General features: G+C 34.6%; 1 long non-coding RNA gene across 2 annotated transcripts in view; it reads left to right on the top strand.

Annotated features, from left to right (window-relative positions):
- Window positions 1–2494: 2494 nt before the first annotated feature.
- LOC310883608 overlaps window positions 2495–17113 on the top strand; it is a 73452-nt gene continuing 58833 nt past the window's right edge. For both annotated transcript variants that reach the window (XR_014573605.1, XR_014573606.1), the window contains exon 1: window positions 2495–2652. This is a non-coding gene — a long non-coding RNA (uncharacterized lncRNA). The remainder of the gene's footprint in view (window positions 2653–17113) is intronic.

Below are 17113 nucleotides of genomic sequence, written 5' to 3'. Positions count from 1 at the left end.
AATATAGCTAAAAGGACCAGCATCACTTGAGAATTATAAAAGAATGCTGAAAATGTTTTCACTTAAATGAATTATGTAATACAAAGTTATAGAAATTCAGTGGGAAATTGGACACAAACAAATCATACAATCATAGAAACACAAGGTTGGAAAGGACCTACAAGGTCATCTAGTCCAACCGTCCTCTTGTCTCCAACACTACCCACTAAGCTACTAAATCATATCTCAAAAGAAGCAAGCAATTAACTGTTCGAAGTTAGTGTGATTTTTGTAATAGAAATCGATATTTTTTTCTGTATATATTTTCTTTAAAAGGTCAAAAATGTTTAGTAATTATCTAAGCAAGCATGATTAGATAAACCCCATAGAATAGATAAGCCCCTGTAGAGGATACAAATGGATGGAAATCATTGCAAATATGAAAAATGATTGTGTCCATTATTAAAAGTACAGGTGTATGCAGTGTTGTACTTCATCTTCAAAATATTTTGTAAATAAATCCTTTATTCATGGATGAATATAATAATAGTAATAACTTGTTAAAAAGAAGTGAACTTTTTTCACTTCTTAAAGTGTGATGAATTCTTTATACTTCCAGAAACTTAACCTATATATTTACAGGAATTACTTTCAGTTCTTGTAAGCTTGTAATTAGACCAAACAGCTTTGTTTGGCTAGTGCCTTTATGTAAGTCATACTCTCCTTCTGCTCGACCTGCTGCTCTGCTGTTGTAAGCCAGCAGGGCATTCAAACATGCGAACCATGCACACAGCAGACATCAATAGCAAGCACTGGACAGCAGCTATTTTGAAGGAGAAAAGACTGGCTTCTGAAAGTTTCTGTGACCTATTAATGTTTTATTTAGTTTTTATTTCTTGGCAATTGTTTCCAGGTGAAGCAAGAAAAATATTCTGAAAAATAAACGAGCCATTGCAGGTGTTGTGGTGGAAAACAAAGCTCTACATTCTGACTGTTTTTTTCTTGTTTTGTGCTTATGTTGTATCTTTATTAGAATAAAAGGAACATAGAGGGCAGTAGCTTTTGAGGAAGTGTAGACATTACCTTTTTTTTTCAGAACTTGTTTAAAGGGCATAGCCAGAGGTTTCAAAGAAAGCAGTCAGCTGAGAAAGGACATGAGGTGAATATTATAGGTTTCTGCCATTATTTCTGTTTACCCTGGTTTTACTTACATGGAAATAAGAGGAAAAAAAAAAAAAAAAAAGAAAGAAAATAGAGGTCTCCTACAGTTTGAGTGATCCCAAACAATTTCAGGCATGAGAAGGAGCGGTTCAACCATACAGAGATACAATTTTGATTGATTGATTTTGATTACCTCAATGTGAAGAGCATGTTATAAAAACATAGATTTGTATTTCTCATCTTCCGTAATGTTAGGGCACATACTAATACTATTTTGATTTCTGAAGAATCTCATTCATTCTCCTATGTGTTATCATTAGTTTTAAGACTTAGAATTTTGCAGTCCAAAAATATTTCCATCCAGACATAACATTACAATGTATTACACTGTCAACCTCTGGTGAATCAGGCCAAGCTTTATGAAAGTAACAAATCTCAAGGATCTCACTTCTGCAGCTGTTTGATAGCTCAGATGGGTTCTTTTTTATTATTGTGTACCTGCAAAATAACATGTTGTATATCTAGGGATGTTAACACTCTTCAGACTTGTCCTCAGAGCACCATGAGATATTGCCTCACCTTTCCCCCCTCACCTACACAAGGGGCTCTTAAAAACAGCCTTAGTTAAGTGCTGAATCCAGACTGGAAGGCATAGCTGACAATTTTTTCCCAAAGGGCAATATGTGTCTTTGACAAAGCAATCAGTAAACTTCAGGTATTGTTGGGCAACCTTCTATTTTTCAAACATCTGTGGACTCCTTTCACTTACAATTTCACATGTAATTTAATTTTTATATATTTTATAAAACACCTAGGGCCCAATACATTTCCATTCCTTTAAAAACACCTCAGTGATTTATTTAGGAGGTAGATCCCTTCCTTGGTAGTGTAAAGAATCATAAATGTAATTTTAATCTGAAGAAATATCCACTCTGTCATCTCGTATGAGCCAAAGGTGAAATTCATAAGAAATATATGTAGATAAATGAATTATAATTTGGTGCAAAACATATTTCTCAATACTACTTTCCTCAAATTTGTCCTGCAAATATAACTCTGAGCATGTCTGTATTATACCAATACTGAGTTATACCAATCCAATGAAAAATATTTTGGAACTGCTCTTATGCTAGTGAACCAAGAGCAAGGGTTTGTATTAGGTTCATTTGCTAAATGTAAAATCTATCTAGAAAAGTTTAGAAATTCTTTGGATAATAATTGAGCTAGGGTTTATGTTAACCTTATCTTTTAAAATGGGAGAGATATAAAACAGGTCCCCAGTTTAGCTTCACGTTTTCAATAAAGCTCAAACTCTGTTACTGACTTTACATTACTCTTTGTACTTTGTAGGGTAATCCACACCTGTGTAAAGTGACTGTCACCAGTCCTTTTAATCCCACTTTGGACAAGTGCATAGTAGATTAAGGCACTAGAGGAACTGGCTGATGATATTCTGGAAACCCAAAGAGAAAAAAGAAAGATGTGACTTTTTTCTCTTTATCACAGTAACAGGTATGTTTGACAATGGTATTTTTGTTTTTCGTGAAAGAAAAAGGTTTTGGGTGCCTTCAGTTTACAGTGAACTAACTTTAAATGATAGAAAATTAATACAGACATTACACTGTCTGAGGAATTAGGGGAAAAATATGAAATTATGTTATGTCTTCAATGTGTAAAGTACAAGTCCTTGGCCTACAATCTAAAATAAATCACAAATTATATTCTATTGAAAACTACAAGTGAATCTTCTGCTTCAAGCACAAATGAAAGTATTTATTTTTTTTCAAAATAAAATCTTGTGTTGGTCCATATGAACTAACACCACATTGCCCAGAAGAAAATTTTACTCCTCAAGCAACTGAGGAGCAGGAAATGGATATTCACTGCAAGTCACCTAAAGGCCTAAAATCACATAAAAGAATAATAGCACTTGACTTTTCATTTTCTATTGAGGAAAGACAACAATTTTGAAAAACACCCAGGCTCTACTGAGAAGTGTTACCAAATCACTGTCACACGTTTTCCAGTCCTGGTTGTGCCGAACATACTGGAAATACTTACACAAGTAAAGCAGCTTCTCTTCCCCAGTTTAGTGGACAGGTTAACAACAGGAAATCTTCAGACTCATATTCGCTGCAAATTGGTTTTCTTCATTTCTCCATTAGGTATGCCATCTCCCAGAGATTTTCTTCATTTTTCATGAAAAGTAAAATCCACTCTCTGGTAGTCTGCTAAACATTTATCAGTGTACCATACATGAAGTCATGAAATGATTCTCTAAAGGAGTATTTCACTCAATAGGAGTGAAAGGCATGACAATGGCACCCAAACCAAACATATTTATACATTAACCTTGTTAGATTTCAGACCATATTAACGGAAGTGACACTGTTCTGAGAGTTACAGGTCAAATTTCATATTAGGAATGTCTTTTTTTTTTTTTTTTTCCCATGATATGAAGATATTTTTTCCATGATATAAAGATATTTTTTTATGATATGAAGTATCATACTCTGCTCCTGGAAACCACCTTATCTCTTAGTATGCATCAAAAGACGAATACTACAAAATTGAGGATGTTTGGCAAACGGAAAGGTTTCTCCCAACTTAAGAGTAACAACCTGTAAGCGTTGTTCTTACTTCCTGAAAGTATGCTGTCAAATTGTGGCAGACCTTTTCATTTCACATTTGATGATGCAGGTGGAGGAGTGCTCTCAAATTCTCCTTAAGAATTCAGCCGCAGCTTTTGCAAGAGTCTGGTCACCAAAATGCTTCACAGCTGAGGAAAAATCAGTCTTCAGAATAACTCCACTTAGTATCAAGGACTCAAGGCATAGGGATTGAAAGACATGGCCTCAAGTTGCGCCAGGGGAGGTTCAGGTTGGAGATTAGGAGACGTTTCTTCTCAGAAGGAGCAGTCAGGCATTGAAACAGGTCGCCCAGGGAGGTGGTGGAGTCACTGTCCCTGGGTGTGTTCAAGGAAAGTTTGGACCTGGTGCTTAGGGACATGGTTTAGTGGGTGACATTGTCAGTAGGGCGATGGTTGGACCAGATGATCTTGAAGGTCTTTTCCAACCTTGATGATTCTATGATTCTATATACCATTGGGAGAGTAAGGCAGGTGCTCTTCACCGGTTTGGTTAGAGAAGAGGCATAATATGAGTCCTCTGTAATGGCTTTGGGGTTTCTGTTGACTACAGAATCAGGTCTACGTTATTGTCTTCCACTTTTGGTAGGTCCAGGTAGTTCAGTGTTAATGAATGCCTCTGTGTCATTGGGTGTCAGTGTCCAGTGCTGCAGGGTGTTTTGTGTGAGAAGAGGCCAGGGCCTGCACTGTGCTGGACACAGCCAGTTCCAGGCAGCTGCAAGGCCCCACCACAGCAAACGGCTGAGCTTATCAGCCAAACTGGAAGGTCCTCTGTTAATAACTACTTAAAAAAGGACAAAAGTGCTGGAGAAAAAAAAAAATGTAGGAGACGCAACCTTATGGACACCAAGGTCAGAAAAGTAAGGGAGAGAGGAGGTGTTCCAAACATCAAAGCATAGATTTCCCTGCAGCCTGTGGAAAGAACCACACTGAAGCAGATATCCACACTGCAGCCCATGGAGGACCCCATGCCAGAGGAGGTGGACATTTCCTGAGGGAACTGCAGCCCATAGAGCCCACAGTGGAGCAGGTTTATTCTGAAGGACTGCATCCCATGGGAAGGACCTATGCTGCATTGGGGGGATACTGTGAGGAAAAAGGAACAGCAGAGCAGAGTTCTAACAGAACAATAACCACCATTTCCCTATTTCCCTGCACCCTTTCCCCATTCTCCTGAGCCACTTGCAGTGCGGGAGGTAAAGAATTTGAGAATAAAGGAGTGTAACTGAGCCTGGGAAAAAGTCTGGGGGTCTGGGAGACAGGCAGGAAGGCGTTTTAGTTTTTGTATTTATTTCTCATCAAAATCCATTCTAATTAGCTTTTTCATCTTTTTTTCTCCCCCTGTACTGTTTAGGAGGGGGAGTAAGAGAGAGGCTGGGTGGGCAGCTGACAGCTGACCAAGGTCAACCCATAGCCAAGAACTGCAGCTTCTGCAACTTTGAGAACTGTTTTTCTCATTTCAGCATAATGGTATTTAAAAGCCTGGACTAATCCCAGTTAAAAAGACTATAATAACAAATTTCTTAAAAAAACATAAGTAGAGAGAGGAATCCAGCGGACCTTGCCATTCCTCTAGCTCAGACCAACCCCTTCAACCAAATTCCTGGGAGGTGAAAATCTATTTTTAAAAAGAGATCAGAATATGTGGTATTATTCATTTAACAATTTTAGGTTGATTTTTTTTTTCAGTAACTTGCATCAAAAGATATTATTGTCTGTCCTGTCCAGAGGCTATACTCTTTTTTGTACTTATTTAATGTGTTTAATCTAAATTGAGATTAATATTATGCATACATAATTCTCAAGGCCTTTCATTAACTTTCTTCTTGACAAATTTTCTAAGCTAGATTATTTTCTCTTGAAAACTTTGATTTTTGATACTGCTGAAACTTGTCAGAGCAGCTAATTGCTGTACTACTTGAACACAGTGAACTCTATGGTCTAGACTCCTCTTTAAGATACAAATTGGAAGCAGGAAGAAACAATTTGTCAAAGCTGTATGCTAAAATATTGATTGCTGAATCTGTACTGTATAGTGATTTTACTATTGCACTGAAATATGGAATTTTAAAGAAATACCATTCAGGTCTTACATGAACATATGTTTCAATCATAAGAAGAAGACAATTTCTTAACTCTTTTACAGACTTTTTAACTTTTTTTTTTTCAAAATAGCCTTACATTCAATTTTGCTGTTTTTGACAATTGCATCTATAACACAAAGCCAAAGCAGAAAAGGCTTTGCAAGAGTCTGATTGAAGTGACTAAAATTTTACCAAGAGAAGTTGCTGAAGATGCTGAACATTAATCTGTAGAATACTAAAGGAAGGCTTTGATACAGTGAGGAATAACCTGCCATGTTGATTTTACCACACAGTTGTGCTGAGAATTAAGTAGAGAAATACTGAAGATTGTACAAAGTTCTTGAGTCCCATGGTTTCCTGTGCCCCCCAAAAAACAAAAAGAAAAAAAATGAAAAAAAAAAAACCCACCCTGTGGTGTAGCCTCTATGGAGAATGCAGAGTGAGGAGTTATAATGGTTTTGTTTAAACAGTGTGATGATGTCTAAACACTTCCCTCATTCTTTTGTGGTATGGCATGGCTAGAAAGGAGGAAATTACATTAATGATAAGAAGGAAGATGTTAAAACATTTTTGCTACTGTTTCAAGTTGATACATAATACATACCAACATATAAATGAAAATACAGTTTAATAATTGTATTTTTTATTATTATAATGCAATCAGCAGTGACTTTTAACATATCTTGTACATGAACTGAACTGACTGTAGATCAAGAGAACTTCCAGATCAGGAGCTAGGTCTTAGATGCTTTAGTAACTTAGATGCTTAGTTTCATTTGTAATTTTTAGTTGTTTTAGAAAACCATGAGTTTTAACTAAAACTAACTAAAACTTCACTTAAAGAAATTTTAATTAAATTTGTAAAAATGTAGCACTCTAAGCTACAAGGTGGCCTTGTCTAGTCTGTTAATGATGCAGAAAAAGAAGTCTCTGCCAGATTGAAATATACAGTCTAGGATCTTTCCTTGGAGATAGAGATTTGATTTATTGGAGAAAAAAAAAAAAAAGAGAGAGAGAGAAAGAGAGAAAGAATTTCTGTTTCTGAAACATGGCTGAAGGTGCTGTTGTGCTGATTCTTGCTTTTTTTTTTTTTTTCCAGTAGTTCAATTCTTTGCTTATACAAACTATAACACACCTGATCATCCCACAAAGATTCATATTTCTGTATCACACTTCCAAGATTTTGGAAAAAAAAAAAAAAAAGGATGGCCACTCTATTTTGTACAAACTCATTTTTTTAATTGTTTTCTTCTTGTGCAATGAGCACTAGATTAGAAGACTCAAGTGGAGACAGCTAGTCTGAGATCTTTCCTCTGTCGAGACATAAGAGTATTTCTGACCTGTTCTTTCTCAACAAGAGGCATGCTGTGTTCTGAACACAAAATCACTTGATGTTCAAATTAAAAATATATTTAAATTTAAAAAAAAAGTCTATAAAGAGGTAAAATATACAGAGATTTTAATATCATATAATTATAAAATGATTTTTATGTGTGTTCTGCTGTTAAGATACATAGATGTGCATGGAGTAGATTTTTTCGATTACTTTCCAAGAACTGTTTAGATGATGTTGCATGATGCCATGTTTGAATTCTTCCCTATGAGTTTCATAAAATTCCCATGAAATTCCGAGTGTCCCTGAGTTACTTCACAACAAAAATGAGAGAAAATAGTACCAAAAATCTGTTTGCTTGGGTGAGGTAAATCAGTACATTCAGTGAAACAGTGAGAAAAAATCTCTATAGATATACAGCATCTAAAGACATTTGAATCCATATTTTTACCTCTGCTGACAAGCATTAGAGATCTTTTAGTAGTAATGAAGACCTATAGGGGAATGTTTTTTCAAGGACATATGTTAAACATACATAATTTCAAATGATCTCCTTCCAAACAATTTACCAACCAAGAATTATTCAAATAAATTATCTGGATAATAATTTTAAATACTGAATAAATTAGAGAAAGATCATAGTCTCTTCATAGAAAATTCATGCATGGAAGAAAATAAAATTTGTCAAATAAATTGCTAACTGTGAATTAATTGTTCAGCTCAAGGCCTAAGTAATATTTAAGCTCTGTAACCAGAGTCCTGAACAGTGCAGTTAAAAACAGTAACATTTGCATCAAATAAATGCTCAACATCTTTCTCACTTGAAGCTAGAAATAAGTTCTATTCCTTGAGTGCTTACAAAACATACATTTTGGGAAACCTATAGGTTACTGAGCTCATCCAAACTCTATTCTATTTCTGTGTTCTTTATCCCTCAAGACACTATCTAATTAATCTTGAATTATCTTATTCGGGATATGGCAGTCATTTCCTCCAGGTTCATTTTCACTAATTTTATTTCTGTCCCCTTATTCTGAACCACAGGTAGTGAGTGGAAAATAGCACCTTGAGTTAAAATCATTGTCAGTGTTAAAGATTTTATGTGCTTGAATTAAATCTTAACATCTCATTCTGCATTCAGTATTGTTCTAATTTGCTAATTTGATCTTTTACCTTCTTTTTCTTATTTAAGTTTAAACTTACTCTTTTTTTTTTTCTCATTTTTCATGTATTTATTTTCTCTCTGAGCCAGGTTCCATGCAGTTTTCCAAAGAAATATAATTTAGGGATAGGAAGATATAAGAGTTAGGAGGCAAAAGCACAAAGACTCCTCTGTAACATTAAATGGCTGGAAGTGTATGTGCTCATAATAATCCAGCCCCCAAAATGAACAACTAATAAAGTATTTAGTTAGGTCATATACAAAACTTTTCTCAATTATGGCAAGGTCTAAAATGTTTTGGTGTGTGCCTCCATGCTTCTTCCCCAGCTGGTGTCTTGATTGTGTTGATTTTAATATATATATATATATATTTAACTAGGAATTAATTCCTAGCTCTTAAAGTTCAAACACAAGCCCAGTTGCCAAACTTGTGATATCTCTATGCTGGACCACCTCAGGTGTATCTGCCTCATCTTCCTGCTACACAGAGGGCTGGGTGGAGACTGTAATAATGTAAGTTGCTCTAAACTCTATCAAGCTATCAGTCAGATATAGTTGGATTTATGAACTTGGTTTCAGTGCCTGAGCTGACACTAGATTAAGGAGAATGGCAGTTCGGCAGTTCAGAGTGAAAAGCACCAGAAAGCTAGGAACATCCATTGGTCTGAGTTCAGGAAGGGAAAGGGAAAAGAGAAGGTGATGTGGATTCTGGTGCACAAAGAGGGAACAAGGAACTGAAGCTGGGGAGGGACAAAATACTGACGGATATCAGAAGGGATGTTTAGTTACTCAGCAGGTGTGAGCTGGAAGTCAAAAATACCTTCAAGGAAGATCAGAAAATTTTAGATTTATTCTGGTTGTGTTTGCTACTTAGAAAAACTCGCTAAATAAAGCATGCATGTTCATATAGTTTTGGTCAAACCCAGCCCTTGATAAAGAACCAATTTAATCTCTTCATTTTACTCACACAATTTGAAACTCATTTCACAGTGTAGTTGAAAACATTTCTAACATATATTAAAATTCTATATGCTTCTTTCTTTACTTGCCAGAGAACAACACACCAACTCAATGTGAGCTATTAAGCTAAAGCAAAAGTTATCATTCAATAATATAGCATGAAAGAAGCAGAAGCATAGACTTGTTCATGTTGAAAGGGACCTTAGGATACCTCTTGTCCAACTGCCTGCTTTAAGCTCTGAGGTCAGACCAGACAGCTCAGGGTTGTATCTGACTGGGTCTAGAAAACCTCCAGGGATGCAGAGAGATTAGACAACCTTCCTGGGCTGCCTGCTTGCCTTCAGAACTTTTGGTGGAGCCAAGATACTTCTCTTCTCCAGGCTAAACAAGCCCAGCTCCCTATGCCTCTCTTCACAGGGAAGGTGCACCAACTCCTGACCATCATGGAGGTCATCTGCTGAACTTGTTCCAGTTTCTCAACATCTGTCATGTATTGGGAACCCCCAGATAGGACACAGTAATTCAGATGTAGTCTGCAAAATGCTGAAAAATAAGAGGTGACTAATCACTTCCTTTGGCATTTTGGCTATGCTTTCATCACCATGTTACTGAAGGAAAAAAATAATGATACAGGCATCAAGAGGCTTTGATGATGCAGGGGCAAGACACACATACTTCACATGCTGGTTTCCCAGGTGTTTTTAATAAAACAGAGATACACTTGTGATGTAAGTGCAAAGTTCTTTACTGTCGTATGTTGTAATGGAGAAAATGATAGTATGGTACACTGGCATTGCACTGTGAGAAATTCAGTACTAAACCTTTTCCCTACATCAGCTGACAAGTATTTTTTCCAAAAGTCTGAAATAGCAAGATGTATTCTTTATAATGGTTTATATACATATTAAAATGTTAATTTACCTTTCACAGTTGCACAATTAAATGCTTTATTTTTTTTCTATACAAGCATTTACAGATAACGTTGCCATGGCATTCTCTATTTTTAGAACTGGGAATATTATATACAACTGCTGTCTTCGTTGTTTTACAGACAGTAGTCTCAAAATTAATCTTTAATACTCTTTAATACTTTCTTTAAAAAACTGCTTTTGGGGGAGGCTTTTCAAACACCTTTCAAAATCTGTTGAACAAAGTTGTAGCATAAAGGCAATCATATTTCTGTTAAGTTTCGCATACACACCCTAGGGAAAATTCTCAAATATTAAATAAAGGGATATTAATCCATTTCATCGTATGCAATATGTTTCCACATCTGCAGCTTCAAGGAAATAACAGGCCTTATTTTTTCAATCTCACATAGGATAATTATAAAACTCAGTGAGGAAGCATTACTTCAATTAGTTTCTAAATGTTCATGACTAAAAACTGTAGTCTGAAATTTTGGAATTTTGGAGTAAATATTACAAAGTGAATTGTTTTTATTTAAGTCTAATTTCAAATATTAAAATGCTTTTGAAGAGTTATGGATTTTTTTAATTCTTTGAATCTTCTAATAAGAGTAAACAGTCAGAATTCTAGAAGATGAGTGCTGCACAGAGTTTGAAAAAAGGAATTGCTTTTAGGTAAAAACTAAACAGTTTCCAGTGTGCACTCATCAGTGAAGGCTTGAACTTTCTAAAATCACACTAGTTCCATAACAGCTGCATAATAAACAATAAATATAAGACTGGAAGAAATGGGGAATATTTTACTAAAAAATGCTACATGTACTGCTTTTTGAGTCAAAAAAGTTTTGAGAAAATGGTTTAATACAACAGTGACAGTGTAATGAAGAGAGGCTATGGAGAACTGTCATTGAACTTTATATCAATGCCTTGTGTATGAAGAAGAGACATAATCTGACAAAACTGAATATCAAAAGATACTAGATTTTAAATTGCTGCAGTTTAGGGCCTTTCTTCAAATAACACTTTTGTTTTGTTTTGTTTTTCAAAATACTTATATATACTTTCCAGATTCAGTTAAAGAACTGAAATCAAAAACAAAAATGGGATAAGTCATCTTTGCTTTATTTTCATGTCATAGGATTTTTTCTTGTTAAGACATGAGTTATTTAAACAATGCACAGAGCACCTTAAAATTCTTTTAAAAATGTTCCTTGTTCTTTCATTATGTACATGTAATTATGTGAACACAAGCATTTATACATAAGTGAAAAATTAAACTGCAATTCTCGAATCTATATGCATTCTTCTCTCTCCTACATGTAGGTATATGTACGCCGCCAGTTTATGAAAAAAAGTTGTTTTTTTTTTAATATTCTTGAAAATATTTTGAAATTCAGGTTGACTTCAATCAAAGAGAGCCTTGGAGCTTGATTTCCTATCTTTTTAGTAAACCTTAGAAATGAGTTTAAAGCATGAAAGGCATATTTCTAGATTACCATTAATTTAAAAAAAAATAAAAATAAAAGCAAGAGAATTGCTATAAAAATCAGTGACAGACCAGTGTTGGGAAACTGTGAGTATTAACAGCAAAATGTAAAGTGTTCTCTGTTATCTCTCCACATCCCAGTAAAAACTTAGACTTATACACAACATTTATTTTGAATGGGATAAAATATTTACAGCAAAGAAAGAGAAGTAAAATATATACTTTGCAGTGTACCTGGGGAGAAAGTCAATGACTTCAGATTGCTTTTGTTTGTTTGTTAGTTTTGTTTTTAATCTGCTCGCTTATTAATCTGACAAAAGCTTAGTGTTGTCATACTCTTAGAAGTCCATGACAAATAAACTCAACAGCTTTCTGGAGAAATAGTATGTTGCTGTGTTGCCTTTCAGATTGCTCGGTTCCTTACAAATTTGACTCAAAATCTAACGATCCCGTGCCAGATTTTCAGTAAGATATTTTCACTCTACCAGTCAAAGCAGTAGTGTTTTGTAACTACTCCACACATGTGAGGAACAAGAGGACAACAAATCAGGTCAGGTAATTACCTATTGCATAGGTAAATTAACTATTAATTCATAAAAGTGATATTCTTCCTATACTATTTGCATGAATGTCTTTACTTATAAGTAAAGTATCTGTTACATAAATAAAGTACTACACTGACTGTCATGCCCGACCCTCTTGTGTATCAGGGTACAATTTGGGCTTACACATCTTTTAGGCAATGAGAGCTGAGCTACAACGTGAGCATATCCAAGAATCTGACCCAACAGATTTTCTAATTTCTTTCAAAGTTTTCTTTCTAACAGCTAAAGCAATAACTTAAAGTTTCTGTCTCCAGATTAGTCTATATACCATTATTATTTTATATATATATTTACCACTTTACCAGTCAGTGACCTTGGATCAACTTTTCTTCCTTTCTTTTAAATGGTATATTGTTTTCTTGTGTCATTGGAAAATAAACAAGATGCTAAGGTAGCTTAAACAGAATTTAGGTAGTCTTCACCCTTCTTATGCTAGCTCATTGCACCTTGGGGCCCAGGTAACTAGATGAATGACGGAGGAATAGTATGATTTTCCAAAGCTTTCCCCATGGGCCTAATTCTTTGCCAAACCCATGAACAATCCTGATTAAATTCAGTGGAACAAAGGTCAAATTAACACTAGAATTTCATATCTCATTAATGTCACAGTCCTATAAACCTTAAGAAGACATAAATTTGCTATTGGTTCTGATGGAATTGATATCAGGACTTCAGTGAAAACTTTCTCTTTTTTCCACAAATTTATCACCGAGATGGTAAAGCCAAAATTCAACACAGAAAGCACTTCTGCATAGGTAGTTTACTGTATAAATAGAGTTAAAACACTAGGAGATTCTTAACTGTATGTAATTTTAGTAAGACTGAACTGATAGATCATTTCTCATTTAAATTTTTGCTTAATAATAAACATACAGTATTTACCAATGAAATACTTGATGTCTTCTAATCTTGTTATTATACTTTCCTTGGTTTTCTTATGGAGACATCAACATAAATAATGAGATTCTTATCTTACATTGGTCAAGATTAATTGATGACTGAGTATTATGAATTAAACAGCATCTCATTAATTCTGTAGTATTGCAGTATTGCTTCAAATTATGGAGAAAAGAAAAAGAAAAAACAAACAAACAAAAAAAAACCCTGCACGATTTATTATTTCTCTCCTGGGGAAAAAAAACTTCCAAGGAAGGGAAAATATGCACATAGTGCAATCAATCTGAAATTATATTGCAGTTATAATTTACAGTTACTGTAAACACAGTAGCATATTTGGAGTATCTCAGTAAAATTACAAACAAATAGGTAATCATCAGTCACTAATATTCCTATTCCAAACCAAGTCCAAAAAAAAAAAAAATCTCATATAACTTCTACTAAAAATATATGACTCTTTGTCATATGCCCCTAAATGCCTTCTTTTCCCAAAAGCTTTATCTGGTCTTCATTTTCAAAAAGAAAGGTATGTCATTCACAAAACATGATTGCATAAATATTTTAAAATCTCCATGTCCTCACAGATTTATGTTGTTTGAATATGACAGAAATTATTTAAAAGAACTCTGAGTAAAAATACAAATTAAGGAAAAAAAAATGCACTATTTTCTTATGTTATTGACCTTGAGTTCCATAAGTCTTAGAATACACTACTTTTCTTGGGTCTTTCTGACAAGAAAAAACAAGATTTTATTTCATTTTATTTATTTTATTTTATTTATTTTATTATTTTATTTTATTTATTTTATTTTATTTTATTATTTTATTTTATTTTTTACATCATTATTAGCAACTTATTTAAATGCCAGTTTAACTGATCACTGTACCCATACATATCCTTTCTGGTTAGCCATAAGTCTGAACACAACAGCTCTCCAAAAAGCCATTATGTAATCTATTTTCTATGGTCCTAAGCATAAACTGAGCCTCTGAAAAATGGACATTTGTAACAGCTGATACTCCCAATCTTCTTCTTGAAGATTCTTCTCCACACATAATTCTACAATATTGATCCCAAATGTAAAGTAAAAAATGTATATCCTCTTCTGCAAGGACCACTTTGTGCTCTTTTGTCCTTCTTATGTGCTCCTAACTCATCAAACATTACGATTTGCATAGGTGAAGTTTGGTTGTTTATTTTGTTGTTGTAAGTAATGAATGTGCCCAAGTAGATATACCTTGTAGATGTTTGTGGTTGATTCCTGCATAAAGTTTATTCTTTTTTTTTTTTTTCCCCTCTGGTTTCAGTACTCTACAATCACTGCATGACACTTCCCAGTATTAGAATATCCCAAGCAATCCCAATGATGTAAAGAGTTGTTCTAACTTGCTGCCTGTATATTATTTTATGATATTCTAACATATAATATAAAATATTATATAATATTTATTTATATTTAATTAAAATATACCCAAACCTGAAAGCATAGTAATCCACCTCTCTTTTTTTTGGTAGATAGTAGATCAAAAATATTTGTTTCATTCCTGAGCCAGATAACTTTTCTTAAGTAGACCAGGGAAAAAAAAAAAAAAAAAAAAAAAAGAAGCAAAGGATTCCATTCAACAATTGCTCCTGTTATTTTTATTTTATGTTTTATACATAAGCACAAAAAAAAAAAAAAGAAAAAAAAAAAAAGAAAGAAAAAAACTATAAGGGGTTTTGGTGAAGTGAAAATTCTTTTATGTCATTATGTCAATGTAGTGAGTAGGAAATGAGTAGCTGTGAAGGAATCAGCTGCCAGAAAACAAACAAACAAACAACAACAACAACAAAAATGTAGGGTGAGATTACAAATGTAAACAATGAAAGGATTCTGTCTAGGGTATGGTTGTGGTTTTATTGAGTTGTGTGGTTATGCAGATAATTTTCGTCTTGATGAAAAGTTTTTTGGTTATTTAAGGGCTAGAGCAAGTAGTGTGCTTGTTCTTATAATGTTTGTTTTAGGCAGATCAGTGTATTTTAAAGGAAGGATGCTGCATTATTTATTCAGGATGATAAATGTTTTGTAACTTTTTATCAGAACTTGCTTAATTATAGTCTCAAAAATAGGGTAATTTAAATTATAACTTTTCCTTGTGCTACATGTTTTGGCATATGTAATTCACAATGTATCTCATAAACAGTCTTTATATATCTTGGTTTAAAGTACCAAAACTCCCTTATTGACTAATTATATAGAAAGACTCTGTAAAACACAGAGGGACAAATTCCCTGTGTAAGCTGAGAAATACTGGGTGCAAAACTGGATATAAAGACGGTAGAGTGACTGAAACTATCATTGTTCTTCAGACATTACAAGGGAAGGCATAAATTAAGGGAAATAACATTGGGCAGTGGAATTAAAAAACAAACAAACAAAAAAACATAATGACATGAGATATGAATATAAAGATGTGTAAAACTTTATTAATTCAGTTCCTCTGATAAAAATTCAGTTCCTCCCGTAGTGTACCCCAGGGATTAAGACCAGGGCTAACACTGTTTAACATCTTCATTAATAAGCTGGGCAATTGGATGGAGTACACCCTCACCAAGTTCTCGGATGATACAAAATGGGGGGAAGTGGCTGATTCACCAGAAGATTATGTTGCCATTCAAAGGTACCTGGACAGGCTGGAGAACTGGACAGAGAGGAATTTCATGAAGTTCAACAAATGGAAATGTTGAGTTCTACACATGGAGAGGAATAACCCCATGTACCAGAACAGTCTGGGGGTCTGTCTGACTGGAAAACAGCTTGGCAGAAAAGTCCTTGGGGGTTCTGGTGGATGCTGAATTGAAAGTGATTCATAAATATGTTCTTTTGGAAAAGAAGGTGACCAGCCTGCTAGGGTACAATAGGCAGAGCATTGTGAGGTGGTCAAGGGAGGTAATTCTTCTCCTTTGTTCATCACTACTGAGACACATCTAGGGTGTTGTGCCTAATGCCGGGCTCCCTAATACATGGGAAGACGTGGACACTGGACAAAGTCCAGCCAAGGGCCACGAGAGTGATTAAGGGACTGGAGTGTCTTACATACCAGGAGAAGCTGAGAGCTGGGGCTGTTCAGCTTGGAGACTAGAAGGCTCAGGGGTCTAGGTAATGTGTATAAATACCTGATGGAGGGGCAGAAAGAAGATGAGGCCAGACTCTTCTCACTGATATCCAGTGATAGAGCAAGAGGCAATAGGCACAGACTGAAATATAAGACATTCCATATGAACACAAGAAAGCACTTTTTTTTCTATGATGAAGAGAGTACAATGAGATGTTCTCTAGATGTCCCTGCCAACCTCAGCTGTTCTGTGATTGTGTGATTCTACACATTTGAACACTTATATATGTATACTTTGGAAACAGTGTGGAATGGCATTGTTATTTAGGGACCCTTGCTTTAATCTGAAGACTTTTTATATTCTTGAATTTCCTCTCAGTCTCTAAAGAACTTTTGACTAACAGAAACAACTTCAGCCATATAAAATCCGCAATATTTTTAGATCACTTTTCATTGTCTCTCCAAATCTTGATTGTTCTAATAGATTTTTTTCTCCTTTAGATTTATGGAATGCCGTCTGTGGAGTAGCAATATTCTAGACCTTTAATTCTGGAAATCAAATTACTCTGCTTTGTTTTTCATAATGATGTTATTGAGACATTGTATAACTGAGAAATGTTTGGTGTTTCAGTTAACCCTGGCTTTTCATTATACGATCTTGAAACAGTTCTTTATCTGTTAGAATTCTGGAGTTGGTAGATTAGGCAAACATCTGTTATCTGGGCACCAAGACAAATAAAATGTCATGATATATTTAAAAAAAAAAAAAAAGTAACATAAACCACAAGAAATATA

Source organism: Anser anser (assembly GCF_964211835.1).
Source record: "Anser anser genome assembly, chromosome: 1".
Taxonomy (NCBI): Eukaryota; Metazoa; Chordata; class Aves; order Anseriformes; family Anatidae; genus Anser; species Anser anser.
The sequence above is the reverse complement of the archived record's forward strand: the minus strand, read 5'-3'. Positions and strand labels throughout refer to the sequence as shown.